The 11,327-nt window shown below is 46.4% G+C and overlaps 1 protein-coding gene across 1 annotated transcript in view; it reads right to left on the minus strand.

Annotated features, from left to right (window-relative positions):
- LOC139273608 (zinc finger protein 850-like) overlaps nt 1-11,327 on the minus strand; it is a 560,896-nt gene that overhangs the window by 504,044 nt on the left and 45,525 nt on the right. The gene's annotated exons all lie outside the window — the stretch shown is intronic.

An 11,327-nucleotide genomic window follows, 5' to 3' on the forward strand; every position in this document is an offset into this window, starting at 1 on the left:
AGATTCTCACCCTGGGACTGTACATGGAGATTCTAACCCTGGGACTGTACATGGGAATTTCAACTCTGGGACTGTACATGTGGATTCTAACCCTGGGACTGTACATGGGGATTCTAACTCTGGGACTGTACATGGGGATTCTAACCCTGGGACTGTATATGGGGATTCCAAACCTGGGACTGTACATGGGGATTCCAAACCTGGGACTGTAGACGGGGCATTCCAGCCCTAGGACTATAGAAGGGGACCCATCTCTGGGGCCCTTGCTACAAATGTGTGAGATGTAAACTGAGTAGCATCTTTAGGAGAGACGGTGAGAAATCCAACGTGTGGAGAGTGAGAGAAAAGTAACTGAGGCGGTTAATCTTTCCACGGGCACTGGGACCCAGTTGGGACTAAACACTGAAGCCCCACCCACACTTTGCTACTCACTGTTTCAAGATGGCGGAGCGCTGAACCGGCCTTCCTGCACAAAGTCTGGTCCTGTGACCTGGAGAAAGCCGCGAGCTGCAAACGTGGGGCTATCAGGTTATTATTCCGGGCTTGCGGTATACACCAATTGTTTAGGAACCCTCTCCAGCCACTCGCGGATCCATTACGCCTCTCCTCTCCGCTGAATATTACCGAGTCGTCTGCAGCCGCTTGATACTGTCTCTATCCACCATTACACGCAGCGCGCATGCTCCAAACCAAGGCGGGTCCCGCGCTTGCACGCTAGGCTCCTGTAGGCTGGGTGCGGCACATTCTCCCCCGCGGTGAATGCTGGGGAAAAGTCCCACCATTGGAAGCACACGTTAGTAAATAGACCTGGATTTATCGTGATTGCTTTGAGCATGAACCATGTTCATTCTGGCAGCTAGAGTTTGTTTCTTCTGATCTTGATAACCCCTATACCTGGGCTGAAGATTACCATTCCTCATGTTGAGGCTCGATAATTCCCGAGCGGAGCATAAACGCCGGCATGGACTAAATAGTCCGAATGACCTGTTTATGTGCCGTATACCCTATGTAATTTTGCAGTCTCAGTGTAAGCACTGCGCAGCACATTCGTCTCTGAGTCAGAAGGTCGGGGGTGCACTGCACTGTAAATTGAGGCCCCGGTTGCTCTTTCAAGTGCGCTAAACGATCCCATGATGCTACATTTATTTCGAAGAAGAGCGAGGGAGTTATCCCCGGTGCCCTGGCCAATATTTATCCCTCAATCAACATAACAAAGAAACAGGTTATCTGGTCATTATCACAATGCTGTTTATGGGAGCTCGGCTGTGCGCAAATTGGCTGCCGCGTTTCCCACATTACAACAGTGACTACACTCCAAAAAGTACTTTATTGGCAGCAAAAAAAACATTGAGAGGTCCGGTGGTAGTGAAAGGCGCTATATAAATTGGTGTCTCAGTGTAAGTGGTCCCTGGATTTGGTGCTTCAGTGTAACTGGTTCCTGGATTTTGTGTCACAGTATTGGTAATCCTTGGATTTGGTGTCACCTTGTGAGTGGTCCCTGAATTTAGTTTCTCAGTGTAAGTGGTCCATGGATTTGGTGTCACAGGGTAAGTGCTCCCTGGATTTGGTGTCATGGTGTAAGTGGTCCCTGAATCTAATTTATCAGTGTAAGTGGTCCATGGATTTGGTGTCATAGGGTAAGTGGTCCATGGATTTGAGATCACAATGCAAGTGGTCCCTGGTTTTCCTGTCGGAATGTAAGTGATCCCTGAATTTGGTGTCACAATGCATGTGGTCCCTGCATTTGGTGTCACAGTATAAGTGGACCCTTGATTTAGTGTCATAATGTAAGTAGTCCCTAGATTTGGTGTCAACAACATTTCTTAACTGGGACTGAGGACAAACCCACAGCCCAACAATGTGTTCAGCACTGAATGATCCCACACAAATCTATTCCCAATTAACACAGTCCACATTAATTCACCAGAAACAGCTGAGCACCCACAATTAACTGCAGTACTGCACCTAACTTAAATAAACACACAATTCAAGACATTTTAAAGAGAAAATAAACCCCATCATAGTGGTCAGGCCATCAAATCCAGTTTTCTTGTTGTTCAGTACAGGCAATGACACAAACATCTTGAAGAGAAATCTTATCAATTTAATACACTTCCCTGACTTTCACAAAAATTTGCATTAATACCAGATTGCACCCAGATGATTTATGCCAATTCACCCAAGAACAATGATTTAGGAAAAAATCCAAATTGATGGTGTAATTTTCCTGTTTTCATCTTACATCTTCACTCACTTCCTCTCGTTAACTTTGATACAGTGGTCACCATTTCATTCATGAGCCCCGGAGGAATTTTTACTGTCAAATACAATATTATCATAATATCTTTACAACATAGATCAAACATTCCCACTTGCTCTAAGTTATAATCCATTTTGTTTGTTTAATTTTATTTAACCATTTTTACTTAACTCTTCTTGGACCTTTTATTCCACAAAATATGCCAGAGAGCAATTCAGTCTGCAAGATGAAGAAAGTTAGTTACTTTTAACACAACAGTCTCCCTCCAAAAACTTCTTTCTGAATATGCAGTTTGAGCAAGACCACATGGATTGGATCTTTTCATAAACCAAACTTGATTATCCCCTTAAATTTCAGTTAACTTTCCCTCCTCATGTGCTTGAACAGCACATCAATTTTAATTTCACAAACAAATTCTGTCCAGACTTTGTGATGTTACAAAGAAGAGCAAAGTAACAATTGCATTTGGATGCAAGTCATTTATCTCCACCTTCAAGCAGTGTGTCTTGGAAAACAGGATTACATGGGATATACGACACAAAAACATACCATTCGGCACAACAAGACCATACTGGCATTTATACTCCACTCAAGCCTCCTCCCGTCTGTCCTCATCTAATTCTATCAGCATAACTCTCTATTCCCTTCCCCCTCAAATGCTTGACTAGTCTCCCCTTAAATACTTCTATACTATTCACTTCAACCACTTCCTGTGGTAGCGAGTTCCACATTCTCACCAATCTTTGGGTAAAAAAGTTTCTTCTCAATTCCCTATTTGATTTCTTGGTGACTATCGTATATTGATGGCCTCTAGTTATGCTCTTCCCTACAAGTGGAAACACTCACTCTGTATCTACTCTATCAAAACCTTTCATAATTTTAAAGAACTCTATTAGGTCACCATTCAGCCTTTTTTTTTGGAGAGAAAAGAGACCCAGCCTCTCCTTATAGAATAGATATACCCTCATTTCTGCTATCATCCTTGTAAATCTTCTCTGGACCCCCTTCAGTGCATCTATATCCTTTTTTTTAACATGGCACTAGATTTGTATTCAGTAGTCTTAAGTACAGCCTAGCAATGTTTGATACAAGTTAAGCATAACTTCACTACTTTTCCATTCTATAAGAATTCAATTCTGTAACAGTTCTATAACAATTGATCCCGCTAATTTAACCCAATAGCGTAATCTTATGCCAAATTTTGTCAAGACACTGTGACATTCGATGTCTGCAGATAACTGGAGATAAATTCTTAAAACTGCTGGATCTCTTGCTATGCCATCAACCTCTCATCAAACTGGAGCAGGCAGTACCTAATATAGTAGTCCCTGGCTGCTACATAGTCTAGAGACACAAGTCTGCATTTTCTTCAACATGCATCAATATTAGAAGCACATAAAAACACTGTGGCCTTCCTGTGGCAAGCACAAACCACTGGTCTTTAGACATTTCTGATCCCAACATAATATTTCTAATCTAAACATTCTACGATGGAAATATCCACGGCTAATTGGTTGCAAACACCAACTGTTGCTCAATGAACTCTGTCTCTTTCTCTCTCCCTCTCTCTAATGATACCAACCACATTTTCTCCTCTATCAAATGAACTTGACACGAACACCTTTCAGAAGCTGAATTAACCGAGTTCCATATGCCAACATCCCTCTAATCTTCCATTCACTGCAACTGAAAAGAAACCGACAGATTGTACCAGTCAGGATGTGAAAGATATTTATAACAGATTCTAGATGTTCTTAGAATTAGCATTGTTCTCTAATCTGTCCACTCGAGGAGTTTGATAACAGATTATCCTGTGAATATAGAGCTGGGTTATTGGGCTGTGATGTGTTTACTTGTTCATCTTGTTGACTCTAAACCTTTGCCAATTATTTGATGTGATCAGTTTACTTTTACGTATTTATTTTTTAAATACATTTCCTGAGTGGAATCAAATTTAAATTGAAACCATGTTTGCAGGTATGATGCTCTGTTGAGAAATCGAAGGTGAGAGAGATGCTGTGGGGCACACGCTGAAAGTGATCAACAGACTGGGTTCTGTGTTTAGTGATTCTGGGCATGTTACCGATATCATCCCTGGATACCAAGACGAGGAAAGGCACTCTGGAAGGAATGAGGAATTGGGACTTGTCCATGAGAGTAACCAAAGGTATGAGAACAGAAAAAATATCGCGTTAGAAAGGAGAAAAGGCCCAAAATTGGAGCAGTCGGTAACAGGACATCAATTAGTCTCCTCTTATCTTGGTGACATCAAATACCGACACACTGTGTTATTTGAAATATCAAAATAATAAACTCCAGCCCAGTGATAGGGGTTATTAACATCAGCAGAAACAATCCCCAACTATCAAAATGGGCACGATGTGATTAACAGCAGCAATAATAGAACACAGCCCCTGCAGTCACTTGTGAACTTGCCGAACCCGTAGGTTGTTGTTCGGGCCTGAGGCCCACCGCACCGGGTGTTTGTAAAGTGGATAATGTGGAGTGTTTTCCCTTGGGGCCTGGGGCTTGGGGCTCGGGGCCTGGGGCCACACTCGATGCTTTTCCCCTAGAGTTTCTCTAACCCACTCCCTGGAGCTCGCTCACCTCCCGTGTTACCACCTGGTGCCGCTGCCCCACAGCGCACTCTCAGCTCACACTGCCCGGTGATTACTGCAGGTCTGGACCAACTCGCTGTGTAAAAATGTTTTTCTTATGTTGCCTTTGGACACAATACTCCAGTTGAGGCCGAACCAATATTTTATACAGGTTCATCATAATATCCACACTTTTGTACGCTATCTTCTTCTTAAGCAGTCCCTCGGAGTCGAGGATGACTTGCTTCCACAGTAATGAGTTCTCAGGTGATTAATGAGTCTAATACAGTCTCTGTCACAGGTGGGGCAGATGGTGGTTGACGGGATGTTATTTGAAGGGACAGTTGGGTGGGGTACTTGGGTTGTTGTGTGCTCCTTCTGCTGTTTGGGCTTGGATTCCGCTAGCTCCAGGCGAAGAGACTCGAGGTGTTTGGCGCCTTCCCGGATGCTTCTCCTCCACTTTGAGTGGTCTTGGGCCAGGGATTCCCAGGTGTCTGTGGGATGTTGCACCTTTTCAAGGAGGCTTTGAGGGTGTCCTTGAAGTGTTTCCTCTGCCCACTTGGGGCTCATTTGCCATGTCAGAGCTCCGAGTATAGAGTGCTTGTTTTTGGAGTCTCGTATCGAGCATGCAGATAATGTGACCTGTCCATCAGAGCTGATTGAGCATAGTCAATGCTTTGATGCTTGGGATGTTGGCCTGAGCGAGAACACTGATGTTAGTGCGCCTATCCTGCCAATAGATTTGCAGGATCTTGCGGAGGCAGCGTTGGTGATATTTCTCCACTGCTTTGAGGTGCCTGCTGCACATTGTCCATGTCTCTGAAGCATATAGGAGGGCGGGTATCACTACTGCTCTGTAGACCATGATCTCTGTGCCGGCACAGAGGTCCTTGTCTTCAAACACTCTCTTCCTCAGGTGACCGAAGGCTGCACTGGCACACTGAAGGCGGTGTTGGACTCATCATCGACGTCTGCCCTTGTTGACATTTGGCTCCCGAGGTTTGGGAAATGGTTCACGTTGTTCAAGGCCTCATTGTGGATTTTGATAATCAGGGGACAGTACTGTGTGGCGGGGGCAGGTTGGGAGAGGACTTTTGTCTTATGGATGTTTAGTGTAAGGCCCATGCTCCCCTACCCTTCTGTGAAGGTATTGACGATGGTTTGGTGTTCGGCCTCCGAGTGTGCGCAGACGCAAGCATCGTCTGCATACTGTAATTCAATGACAAGAATCCTCCTCAATCGCCTTTTCCCTGTGGTTGAATAGCTCCTCCCAGAGTCGCAATGCAGATTCCGCCCACTAAGGGGCACAATGGACATGATCTTCACAGCGAGTCAAATTAAAGAGAAATGCAGGGAACAATACCAACCTCTGTACATGGCCTTCTTTGACCTCACAAAGGCTTTCGACATTGTCAACCGTGAGGTATTATGGAGGTTCCTCCTCAAGTTCAGCTGCCCTCCAAGTTTGTCACCATCCTCTGCCTGCTCCATGATGACATGCAAGCTGTGATCCTGACCAACGGATCCACCACAGACCCAATCCATGTTCAGACCCAGGTCAAGAAAGGCTGTGTCATTGCACCAACGCTCTTCTCGTTCTTTCTTACTGCAGTGCTGCATCACACCCTCAGTAACCTCCCCACTGGAGTGGAGCTAGTTTACAGAACAAACGGGAAACTGTTCAACCTCCATCACCTTCAGTCCAGATCCAAGGTCGTCCCATCCTCTGTCATTATACTCTATACCTCTATTCTTGAAGCCCAAGATCCCGTAAGTTTCTTTAACTGCTTTCTCAACCCGCGCTGCCACCTTCAATGATTTGTGCACATATACCCCCAAGTCACTCTGTTTATGCACCCCTTTAAAATTGTACCCTTTCATTTATATTTCCTCTCCTAATTCTTCCTACCAAAATGTATCACTTTGAACTTTTCTGCGTTAAATTTCATCTGTCACGTGTCCGCCCATTTCACCAGCCTGTCTATGTCTTCCTGAAGTCTTTCACTATCCTCCTCACTGTTTACTATACTTCCAAGTTTTGAGTCATCTGCAAATTTGGATATTGTACCCTGCACACCCAAGTCTAAGTCATTAACATATATCAAGAAAAGCAGTGGTACCTAGTACCGACCCCTGGGAAACACCACTGCATACCTTCTACAGTCTGAAAAACAAGCTTTCCCCACTACTCTGTTTCCTGTCACTTAGCCAATTCCGTATCCATGCTGCCACTATCCCTTATATTCCATGGGCTTTAATTTTGCTCATATTGGTAACAGGTCCAGGATCACAAAATATAAAACCCAGTTGGTTAATCACTTTCAGCTACTGGACTTAGCGTGTGCCCCAACAGCATCTCTCTCTCTCCCCTTCGATGTGTGTGAATAGAGCATCACGCCTGCAAAGCTGATTTACATTTATATCCACTCAGCAAATGTATTTAACAAAAGCCTGTAGGCCGATGAGACACTGTTAAGATGCCAGTATGCTGCTCTTTTGCTCTGCATTTTGCCTGTAATGGAAACTAGCTGAACATTTCTCCCAGTATAACCTTTGCTGAAATGAAATGCGTGGCAAATGGAATATTGGCCTTTATTGCAAGGGGGATAAAAGTCGGGAAGTCTTGCTACAACTGTATAGGGCATTGGTGAGGCCACACCTGGAGTACAGGTGGAACCTCCCTTTTCCGGCACCCTTGGGACCTGGCCTGTGCCGAATGAGGGGTTTTATCAGATGAGGGGAGGTAATCGGCCCGAGGGGTGGGAGGTCGCTCAAGGTCGGGGGGGGAGGAGGTTGCCCGAGGTCGGGCCCTGAAGTTTCAGTGGATCGAGTGGGCCCCGAGGTGTCGGTAGGACCAGCGGGCCCTGAGGAGTCAGCGGATCCAGCGGGCCCAGAGGTGTCGGTGGGACCAGCGGGCCCCGAGGTGTCCGTGGGACCAGAGGGCCCCGAGGTGTCAGTGGGACCAGCAGGCCCCGAAGTGTCGGTGGGACTAGCAGGTCCCGAGGTGTCAGTGGGACCAGTGGGCCCTGAGCTGTCAGTGGGCTGAGAGGGCCCCAACGTGTCGGTGGGACCAGAGGGCCCTGAGGAGTCGGCGGATCCAGTTGGGCCCCGAGGTGTCGGAGGGACCAGCGGGCCCCGGAGGTGTCAGTGGGACCAGCAGGCCCCGAAGTGTCGGTGGGACTAGCAGGTCCCGAGGTGTCAGTGGGACCAGCGGGCCCTGAGCTGTCAGTGGGCTGAGAGGGCCCCAACGTGTCGGTGGGACCAGAGGGCCCTGAGGAGTCGGCGGATCCAGTGGGCCCCGAGGTGTCGGAGGGACCAGTGGGCCCCGAGGTGTCGGAGGGACCAGCGGGCCCCGGAGGTGTCGGAGGGACCAGCGGGCCCCGGAGGTGTCAGTGGGACCAGCGGGCCTCGAGGTGTCAGTGGGACCAGCGTGCCCCGGTTGAGGGGCTTCTGTTACTGCTGATCACTTTCTTTCTAGTAAATGTTAATTTTCTGTTTAGGTGAATTATTTAATTAAATCATAAAGGAAAGGCATCATCGTTGTGCCTAAAAAGGGAATGGGAAACCTGGGGGGGGGGGCGTTGGATTGGAGTTCTGTGCATGCATCACCCGGCGACCGGGAATCGTGCCGGACGAGGGTTGGTGCCGGATAAGGGAGTCCCAGATAAGGGAGGTTCAACCTGACTGTGTACAGTTTTGGTCTCCTTATTTCAGAAAGGATATACTTGAACTGGAAGCAGTTCAGAGAAGGTTCACGAGGTTGATTCCTGAGATGAAAGGGTTGCCTTATGAAGAGAGGTTAAGTAGGTTGGGCCTATTACCCATTGAAGTTTAGAAGACTGAGGGGTGATTTTATTGAAACATAAAATTCTGAGGGGGCTTGACAGGGTAGATGCAGGGAGGATGTTTCCCCTCATGGGGAAATCTAGAACTAGGGGGCATAGTTTCAGAATAAGGGGGCGGCCATTTAGAACTGAGATGTGGAGGAATTTTTTCACAGAGGTTTGTGAATCTGGAATTCTCTGCCCCAGAGAGCTGTGGAGGCTGGGTCATTGAATGTATTTAAGGTGGAGATATGGAGATTTTTGAACAATAAAGGTGTCGAGGATTATCAGGAGCAGGCAGGGAAGTTGAGTTGAGGCCATGATCTTGTGGAATGGTGGAGCAGGCTCGACGGGCTAAATGCCCTACTCCTGCTCCTATTTCTTATGTTCTTATTTCTTTTAATCAGCCTCAGGCCCTTGTTCATGTCTGCTGTAATTGTATAGAAAGGGGACGGGGCTAGCAGAGCACACGTCCCATCTCTTTAAACACCCTTGGGTGGATATGATCTGGTCCTTAAACACGTCAAGATTAACCTACACAGGGAGTTTGCTGTCAATGAAGAGAGACGAGAAAGACCAAAGTGCCGTTTGCTCCTCTCAGTGTGGCCCTGAAGGACTGTGTCCAGGCTGAAGTTCTGTTCCCACCGCACAATCATCCCCCCCAGATTGTCCTTACTGAGCTCCAGCCAGGTGATGCTAAACACTCAGGTGGGAAAGACAAAAATCTACAGCAATGTGTTGAAAGTAACGCTGATTTATTTACCTATATCCCAAATATTAAAGTCCAGTCCAGTTACTGGAGTATCAGCAGAAACAAACCCCAACAGGCAGAATGAACACGATTCAGTCCTGGATTTGATTAACAGCAGAATCCAACTCCTGCAGTCACTTGTGAACTCGCTGGTGTGTCAGCAGGCTGGATGACTGACACTCTCTGCCCACACTCAGCAGGTGAACTGCCTCCACCAGTGTAAGTGCGCTGGTGTACAGTAAGGTGGGATAAAAGCCCACCTGAAAGCACTAGTCAGTGTGAACACGTTGATGGCACATCAGTTCCCTGGAACTTTTATAGCACTTCCCACAATCCAGGCATTTAAAAGGCTTCTCATCAGTGTGAACTCGCTGGTGTCTCAGCAGGGTAGATGACCGAGTGAATCTCTTCCCACACTCTGAGCAGGCGAACAGCGTCTCTCTAGTGTGAATTTTCTGGTGTTTCGACAGGTCAGAGTATTGAATAACTCTGTCAGATCTCGATGTGATGTTTGATTTGAGCTTCCAGTGCACAAATCGCCCCCTTTTACTACCCTGTAAAATGAATTTCAAACAGGAAAAATGGAGTGCGAGAACCCACAAAAACATAAAGACACGGTGTGAAATTGAGCTGAAAGAATCTGGTCATTTGTGGGGTTTGCACTAGGAAAAAGTGACCATGATTGTCGTAAAACCCAACTGGTTCACTAATGTCCTTCAGGGAAGGGAACCCACCTCCCTTGACCGTCCCACATGGGAAACTGTTGGTCCTACTGGACTCGGAAGTACTGTCCCCCGCCCCCCACCTGATGGAGCTAGGGCATATTCCACCATGCGGAGCACTCTGGGTATGGACATCCGCCATAATCATAGAATGGGACAGTGCAGAAGGTGGACACTTGAGCCATCTTGAGTGCAATCCAGATCACAACTCGCTGCGTAAAAAAGTTTCCTCATGTTGTCTCTAGTTCTTTTGCCAATCACCTTAAATCTGTGTCACCCGGTGACCAATCATTCTGCCAATGGAAACAGTTGCTCCTTATTTACTCTAGCAAAACTGGAAGAACTGCATTTGAAGTGGAGAGCCAGTGACACATTGTGTAACCAGGCGCAAACACTCCTGCACAGTCCAGACATCACTTGTTTCCCACTTGGCATGAAGTGAACATGTTAATTATAATTCATTTCATTTGATTTTAAATAGTTTTAATATATTCAATCATGTTTCTCTAATTGCATTTCCCATCTCAGTTTCAAAGCCTCATTTATTTTCTTCCTCTGAGCCCCATAATGTTGGCGAGTGGTGATTGATTGCCCTGGGAACCAACAGGGAAGAGGCCGGAGGGCCCAGGAAGCAGCATGTTCTGCAACCAATCGTGGAGCTTGAGGGGTGAAACCTGAGTCGGACAGTCACATGAGTCAGTGTGAACCCATTGAATAATTTATAGTTTAAAAACTAATGCAAGATTTCTTTTGTCAACCAAACAATTCAACATTTGTCACTATTTTGTTTCCCTGGTGTTTTTTTCAGGCTGTGTAACTGGTTAAAACTCTTTCTACAGGCAGTGGAGTTTCAGACACTTCAGTGCCAAGTGGACCAGGTGTTGAAAAGATCATTCACTTCCCTCTTTCCATGTCGCTGTGAGTTAAAGGTAGAGATTGATTTCCCCTCATTATGTATCTGTTTGAGGGCAAACAGTGACTGGGGCCGAACCCCAACATCACGCAGCACCTGCAGGAGTGAAATGGAAAAATATCAGAGCATGCATTGAATCTGGATTTCAAACAGAGAGGATGTGACGAGGAGAGAGTGCGTTGGACGGGGGACTTGCAGCTTAGGGACAAGAGATGAAAGAATGTTTCAGAGAAACTAGAACTGTGTGTTCAGAGTTTCTA

This window comes from Pristiophorus japonicus, chromosome 9 (assembly GCF_044704955.1).
Source record: "Pristiophorus japonicus isolate sPriJap1 chromosome 9, sPriJap1.hap1, whole genome shotgun sequence".
Lineage (NCBI taxonomy): Eukaryota > Metazoa > Chordata > Chondrichthyes > Pristiophoridae > Pristiophorus > Pristiophorus japonicus.